Here is an 8,950-nt window from a genome sequence, read left to right as displayed (position 1 = left end):
AAGGCTCAGGATCGGCGCGGAGCCTATACTCTCCGCTCATCTCCAGTGCAAAAAGGAGTTCGGCTCCATCTCTGCAGCTGGAGAGGAACTACAAGTCCCAGCAGACTGTCTATAGCACCTAGAGCATCACGGCTGCATGCCAAAGATATAAAACCATTCCCCGGCCCCATGGTAGATTGCTGTCAACAGGATATCCAATTTTAATCTAATGTTACTACAGCAATTAGTTTAGCAGCATAAATTGTCGGCTGCGCCTGCTGTGATCGTCTGACTGTTAATCGGGGGGCACCGTAGGAAAACTCCGCTCCTATTAATACAAAGGAGATTGGCTTCACCCCAAACCACGAGTAAACCGATGCATTTACCACGGTGCCCTCATCCTTGTGATGGGCTGCTGGGCGCTGATAGCTTTAATGCGTCCCTTTCAAGGGAAAGAATTCAATTATCGAACAGTGGAGTTACCAGACGTTTAATGCATAAAAGCCAAGCAATTTTCACATTAATTACAATCTACTTCTATGATCTGGAAATTCCACTTTGTACAACAGTTTACTTAAAATGTGGTAATTGTTCAAGCCTACCTGCACTTTTTCTGTACAAAAAATAATAAATAATAATTTGGTAAAGTCTTAACAGTACATGTTTGCAACTCTTGTATATACTATATATCTCCATGGTTACAGACTACAAACACTGTGTGTAGTCGGATTTTCCAGAATTCTGTTCCACCTTTTTTATGTGCTTCAATTTCTATCAGTAGATTTATAGGAGGGTGAGGGGCTGAAGTAACAGATCTACGTAATAAACTAATGAATGTAAAAATTTTTCCAAATTGAAATCCTTTTTTTGTTACAAATTCCTCATTTTTTTTCCATTCATATTATCTGTTATTAATGTTTTCTTTTACTATTTTCAACTGTTTAAGGCCTCTGACACACATCCGTGCCGCCGGTACGTGTTTGCCATTTTTTGCACGTCCTGGCGGCACGGATACACGTACACCAATGCTACCCTATGGTAGCAGGTGCACACACATAAAACCGCACGGAACGTGTGTCCGTGTGCGTTTGTACGTGTGTGCGTTTTTCTACACGCTGACATGTCCACGTTTTCTCCAGCAGCACGGGTGTCACACGGCCCGCACCCGTACCACATGGATGTAGCGTGGATGCGGTCCCGTGTGACACGCGCCGGAAAAAACACACGTGTCAGTGAAAAAAACCCAAAACATTTACTCACCTTCTCCTGCCCTCCTGTCCCTGCCGCTGCTGCCACTTGCTGCCGCTCGCTGCTCATTTAATATTCACTTCACTGCGGCCGGCAGCAGCGGGGAGACGGCAGGGCTGGAGACCGAAGATCAGCACCACGGACAGCAGCGCGGACCACGTGAGCATGCAAATTACCGGTTCTACGTGTGCTATCGCGGATTGCACGTATCCGAGACACGTACTTACCACACGCAACACACAGGGTAAATACGTGTCTCGCGGCACGTGTGTGTTTTTAACGGAAGTGTGTTTCAGGCCTAAAGAAATGTACAAGCTCATGTAACCTTAAAAGTCCTTCTATCACAGCATTTAAAAGTGTATCTGAAATGATATCATACTATCCCTTTATTTTAATCAAGTCTCCAGTGTGAAAAAACCCTGGCAAAACAAGCATTTTTTTGCCACTCAAAGCTCCACTCAGGAGATGCAGCCAGAACTAGTCCAGCAAGGTTTCTGCCCCCTGAACTAGTCCTGGACTCGGGCCCTGTGTAGTCCCCGGCCTCAATCCTGTGTAGTCCCCCGGCCTCGAATCCTGTGTAGTCCCCCGGCCTCGAATCCTGTGTAGTCCCCCGGCCTCGAATCCTGTGTAGTCCCCCGGCCTCGAATCCTGTGTAGTCCCCCGGCCTCGAATCCTGTGTAGTCCTCCGGCCTCGAATCCTGTGTAGTCCTGCTCACTCTGTATAAATTACATCAGACACACTTTATTCAGTCATATCATCAGTGCAGGCGCACAACGTCTGGCAGTGATCCTGTGATAGGGCTGATTGAAGATCTTGACTCATGCCTAGTGGCCGTAACTACAGAACCCAATGCTGGGAGTTCAGGAGTAGAACCTTGCTGGACTAAGCATCCCAGTTGGTATTTTCAACGTGATTTAATTCATCAGAAGAAATGGACCGTTAAGCCCAACAAATGGGCTTTTTCAAGCATATCAGAAGAAATGTGATGTTTCACCCTACAAACGGGTTATTTCAAGCTTGCTGGACTAGTCCTGTCCAACAAAAATATGTTTTTTGCCGATATCAACTCCAGAGTTGTCACACAACAAAAACCTGATTTTGCCCTTTCTGCGATACTGCTGGCAGCGTTAGGAAAGGTTCCTTTTAAAGAGTTTTTCCATTAATAAGTTTCTTAAGCCAAGTAAAAATAATAAGATGGGCCATTGCTCCCTCTTGGCTACCCCATCAATGTATCTCCAACACTGCTCCGGTCTTTGTTTTCATGCAGTATTGATGAGGTCACATCTAGCTCACATATCACCACTGCAGCCAATCACAGAATAGTAACTGGATCTGTCTGCGTCAGCACAGTCTCTAAGCCCAGCAATTGGTTGCAGCAGTGATGTGCTCTGTAATCATGACATTACCGCTGTATCCAGTAAACAAAGGCCAGAGCAGTGGGAGAAGCATTGCTGGAGCAGCCAAGGGTAGAGATGTGCGGACCTGTGGAAGTTCTGGGTTCACCTGGATGTTAGATAAAATTGACCTGAACTTGATCCCGGGCAACTAACCCTATTGGAAGTCCCTGTTTGGGCAGTTCCAGGGGAGGGAGAGTAGGTTTTTTTTTGTGGTACACACTACATCCGAAAATGTTTTTATCCCCCGTGAGTCATTCAGAGACTGCAAGCAGATCGCTTGGCCAAGCACTCCAATGCTCAATCAAGTGGTTAGCATACATACAACGCTCGAACTCTGAACTTGGACAATGATTTTATTTTTTTAAGTCCGTGTTCAGAATGAACCCCAAAGGAATTGATCTTGTAGGGTAAAGCCAAACGTAACAGCCGTGACATGACCGAGAAATAAGATAAAAACACCAGCGTCTAGCCACTGTCGTCTTTTAGTTGCTTGGTGAACAATCCTTTCATTTTGCAGGGAAAGAACCATTTCACTCATAAATCAAATGATTTTGTTTTTAAACAAGCAATAACTTGTAACAGTGAGGAAAATAAGTATTTGATACACTGCCAGTTTTCCCACCTTCAAAGAATGGAGAGGTCTGTAACTTTTATTGTAGGTATACTTCAACTGTGACAGACAGAATCGCTCCAAAAATCACATTGTATGAATTTTAAATATTTTGCATTTTATTGCATGAAATATTTGATACAATTGTAAAAATGAACTTTATATTTGGTAGAAACCTTTGTTTGAAATTATGTAGGTCAGACGTTTCCTGTAGTTCTTGACCAGGTTTGCACACACTGCAGCAGGGATTTTGGCCCACTTTTCCATACAGATCTTCTCCACATCTTTCAGGGCTGTCACTAGGCAACATTGAGATTCATTTCAAAGATTTTATATTAGGTTCAGGTCTGATGATTGGCTAGGCCACTCCAGGACCTTAAAATGCTTCTTACAGAGCCGCTCCTTAGTTGCTCTGGCTGTGTATTTCAAATCATTGTCCTTCACGATTGGGGTGGTGCTCATCCTTCTTCTTCAAAACACAGTAGTTGATATCTCATCTGACCACATGCCTCCTCTGTATCATCCAGATGGTCATTGGCGAACTTCTAAAGGGCCTGGACGTGCGCTGACGTGAGCAGGGGCAGGGGTGGGATTCAGCCGGTTCTGTCCGGTTCTGGAGAACCGGTTGTTAAAATGTCAGCCAGTTCCCGGAACCGGCAAGAAACAGCTACGGCGACCCGGTTCCATGTATTAATTTGTGTTAGTGTCTCTTTAAGACACTAGCACAAATGAATCCCCGTACCTCCGCGCCACACTTCAGGGTACAGTGGAGCCTGTCTGCTCCCTGAACCGGCGTACAGCGACGCGTTGACGCTGCAGAGAAGTCACGGCAGTGTGAGGGAGGTAGCTCCTCCTCCTGCCGTCTGTCAGCGTCAGCGTGCAGAGACGAGCCGCGGAGGACGGAAGACAGGAGAAGCTGACGGTGCCTGGAGGTATGCGCTCAGTGAGCCGAACCTGCAGGGAGAGGAGCCGCATTAAGATGGCAGCTATATGTGGCTATATGGGGAGAGGGGCCACATTAAGATGGTAGCGCTATATGGGGAGAGGAGCCACATTCAGATGGGAGCTATATGTGGCTATATGGGGAGAGGGGCCACATTCAGATGGGAGCTATATGTGACTATATGGGGAGAGGAGGCCATATAAGATGGCAGCTATATGTGGCTATATGGGGAGAGTCCACATAAGATGGGAGCTATATGGGAAAAGGAGCCATATGGGACAGGATCTGCAGGGGAAAAGGAGCACATGGGATGAGATCTCCTGGGGAAAGAGGCCATAATGGGATGGGATCTGCAGGGGAAAGAGGCCATAATGGGATGGGATCTGCAGGGGAAAGAGGCCATAATGGGATGAGATCTGCAGGGGAAGGTGATCCGTTCCAATTTTAGCAGGGCTCCTTTAGTAATAATTTTTAAAAACTGTAGAAAAATCATTTAATACAATATGACTGGAACTACTGGTGCTGGACAGGAGAGTGACGGTATAGGAGGGGAAGGAGATTTTACTTTAAATTACTTGTATTTTTTGGTTGAGGAAAGTGCGTGAAAATGGGTGTGGCTAACAAAATATGTGTGATTACAGAATGGGTATGGTTACAGAATGGGCAGGGTTTACAGAGAACCTGTTGTTAAAAATTTGAATCCCACCCCTGAGCAGGGGGACCTTGGGTGCCTTGCAGGATTGTAAGCCATGACAGCATAGTGTTTTTCTAACTGTAATTTTTCGAGACTGTGGTACCAGCTCTCTTCAGGTCATTGACCAGGTCCTCCCGTGTAGTTCTGAGTAGATTCCTGACTTTTCTCAGAATCAACCTTAAAGGGACTGTATCGTCTTTTTTTTTTTTTTTTTGTAGGCCAAATCAGCAAACAATATTATTATAATTGGGTAACAACTATTTTCTTAATGTAATTCTACTTTTAAATATGTAAAATAAAACTTTTATATAAAAAATACTTATAATTAGCAGTAGGGGGAGCATCTTCCTGTGTACACATCAACAAGCTATAGTAATCCTTAGAAGAATTACAATAGCTGCAAATTTGGGCAGTCACTAGATGACATGCCTATTCTCCTCCCCTTTTGGGTGTTACACTGCACCCAAAAGGAGAGGTGGTGTATTTCATAGTAATGTGCCGCCATTTTATGGGTGACTGTATATGCATTGTACAGCTCCACCCGGAAGTAAAGTGGAAACAAAATTTAGTCAAGACAGGAGCAGCGGCGATAGTGCAACTTTCAGCAATGGAGGAGAACGATGGTGGGCCGGTGGAAAAGCAGAGTGCGTTGCACCGGTGGAGGAGCAGCAACATCGTACGGTGCACCGGAGAAGGCGCAGCACCATTGGAGCAGCCTTACTGCAGCAGGTGCTGCACGCACGCACACACACACACGCTATATCCACTGACTCTTCTCAGCCCACACATATATACACTGACTGTTACACATATACAGACTGCGGTCATTGAATCCTCCCGGTACCGCCACCGCTGCTTCAATCGCCCGTGCGGCACCAGGTCCGCTGACGTGCAGGAGATGGGTTCAGCTGCAAAATCAAAAGTGAACATTTTTTTTTCCCTAAATACCTACTCACCTGTCTGCAGACTCCCGGTGCCATGTCCGCTCCCAGCTCCTCTCCCAGTACCGCCACTCCGGCTGTGTGCCGGCTCCCAGGCACGCTCGATGGCTGCAGGACCTGGAGGTGGATCACCTGATGCGGTCACCTGACGCATCAGCTGATCGTAAGTCTCGCGGTGACGCCGGCTTTTTACCGGCCGGCTATCTGCTGATGCCGTCAGGAGACCACTTCACTGATTACCGGCAGCTCCTGCAGCGATTGGACAGGAGTCAGCACGTACGTGTGTAGGTTTTTGGGTTTTTTTTTTTGCACTGATGCATCAGCTGATTGTATAAACAGCTTTTATACAATTAGCTGCTGCGTCATGTGATTCAGGCACTTGAAGCTGACATCATCTGATCGCTTTGCCTTCCAGCAAACTGATCAGATGATATTGGATCCGGATTGGACGACGCGGGACCCTTGACCCAGGATTACTGCGGAGGGGGGGGGGGGGGGGGGTTCTTTATTTCAATAAAGATGGAGTCATTAATTGTGTTTTATTTCTAATAAATATATTTTTCTGTGTTTCTTTACTAGAAATTCATGGTGGCCATGTCTAATATTGGCGTGACACCATAAATTTCGGGCTTCGGGCCAGCTGATAACATAAAGCTAGCCCTAAGCCCATTATTACCCAGCGAGCCACCCGGCATCAAGGCATCTGGAAGAGTTGCATACAGCACTGGAAGATGGCTCTTCTATGAAAGCGCCATTTTCTGGGGTGGCTGCGGACTGCAATACGCAGCGGAGGTGCCCAGAAAGCTTGGGCATTCTACACTGCATATTCCAATCCTTAGCTACCTAGTTGTACCTAGATGGACTCAAAAATTGGGTGAAGCCCACTTCATTTTTTTTTAATTTTAATTATTTCATGAAATATAAAAAAAAAAAAAAAAAAAAAAGGGGGCTTTACTATATTTTTGGTTCACAGCCGGGTACAAATAGGCAGCTGGGGGTTGGAGGCAGCCCGTACCTGCCTGCTGTACCTGGCTAGCACTACGTTTGGGTGTCCATTTGCAGAAACATATATGTGCAAAAAATGGCACAAAACAGAGCACACGCTAACGCAGTGCGCTCCATAACAGTGAATGGCCCCGTCGGGCGCATGCGTCCGGAACACGCTTTGCAGAGTGGGGGAGGGGCGGTTCGGATGGATGCCCCGACGGGACCTGTGAGCGGAAGGTAAAACGCAATGTGAAAGGAGCCTAACGTTACTGATGGTGTCAGATCACAACCACTATTCTCTGCACAGGGGCTGCCATAAAGGAGTGAATAACTGTCGTTACACACAAACAGCAAATCCAACATGGCCCCCAGTAAAATTAGAACAGAAAAAGTAAATAAGCTGCGAAAAAAAAACCACAGCATGCTGCAGTTGTCTGCAAGACTCATCAATCACACCAATAAAAGTTTCTGGGTGCAAGTGACACAGACTGCACTTGCAAGACATCACTCTCCCTCTGCTCTGCAGCTGTGATCAGATCACTGCTCATGCTCGCAGGAAACCCTGAGCTGAGGGTCATTAACATATTACATCTGATGCTCTTGCATCGCATGCCACACACTAATATGACGACAGCCTTACCCAAGGCGAGATCTTGCATGGAACCCCAGTCCGTATAACATTGACAGTCATCTTGTGTTTCTTCCATTTTCTAATAGTTGAGCCAACAGTTGTTGCCTTCACACCAAGACGCTTGAGTATTTTCCTGTAGCCCATCCCAGCTTGTGCAAGTCTATACTTTTTTCCCTAGTATCATTAAACAGCTCTTTGGTCTTGGCCATGGTGGCGTGTGATTGAGTGTGTGGACAAGTGTTTAATACAGGTAACAATTGCAGATAGGTGAAATTAATACAGGTAATGAGTGCAGAGTAGGAGGGATTCTTAAAGAAGAAAGAAAATAAAACAAAAAAAAAAACAAAAACAGTCTACGAGACAAAATTCTTACTGGTTGGTAGGTGACCAAATCCTTGTTTCATGCAATAACATGTACATTAATTTAGAACTCCTACCATGTGATTTTCTGGGGAAATTGTCTGTCACAGTTGAATTATACCTACAATGAAAATTAGACCTCTCCATTCTTTGTAGTTGGGAAAATTTACAAGATTAATTTTTTTTTTTTTATTTGCAAGACACCCCGTTAGCCATGAAACAGTGGGATTATAATTTATATTTCAGAGCTTATTCTGCACTAAAGTCTGCCACCCAGTGTTTGAAAATCCAAATCATTTCACACAGATTTTTCTGCTGCAGAAACCAAAGTAAACTTTTTTGAGGCAGAAAACATGACTCATGACCACCAGTTGATGTGGTCACTTGAATGGGACTAATCTACTGCAGAATGCAAAAGCTTAAGCCTCAGATTTCTGCACTGCAAGGAAATGTCGTATTTTCCCAAATTAGGTATTTACAATATAACTGTGCCTTTGTATGACACCCCATTGTAGAACTGGGGGTACTACTTTGCTGACCTAATAAAAATAAAAAAAAAATAAAAAAAATATATATATATATATAATTAATTAATATTAGACTCTACAGTTATGTAAACCAGCACTACAACCTGTTTGATGCAGATTGTTGCCCAAATCTGCACATTTAGTTTTATGCCAGCAAAGTGAGAATTCTTAAGACCTGTGTGCATGTTGCTTATTTTTTCCTTGCAGAAGAGCTGCAGTATGTCAATTCTTGGTGCATTTTTAGCCCTTTCACCTATTGAGTTAATCACCTATTGATTTAATTAAGGGTATGGGGGGGGGGGGGCCCTAGAGAAAAAAAACGAAAAAAAAAAACCCCACCCTTTTCTTCCAGAAGATGCCTCAAATCTGCAACCTGCGCACAATAGCCTTAAGCGGGCTTTACACGCTACGATATCGTTAATGAATTATAGTCGGGGATCACGGTGTTAGTGACGCACATCCGGCGTCATTAACAATATCGCAGTGTGTGACACTTATGAGCGACCTTAAACCGATCGCAAAAGGGGTCAAAGTAGTTTCCCGCGGAGAGGTAGTCCTGAAACAAACAAAAAAAAAAAAAAACAAAGTCATTTTCTGCTTATTAGCGATGTTGTTGCTTGTTCCTGTGGCAT

Source organism: Anomaloglossus baeobatrachus, chromosome 10, assembly GCF_048569485.1.
Source record: "Anomaloglossus baeobatrachus isolate aAnoBae1 chromosome 10, aAnoBae1.hap1, whole genome shotgun sequence".
In the NCBI taxonomy this organism is placed as follows: Eukaryota; Metazoa; Chordata; class Amphibia; order Anura; family Aromobatidae; genus Anomaloglossus; species Anomaloglossus baeobatrachus.
Note: the sequence above shows the minus strand (reverse complement) of the source record.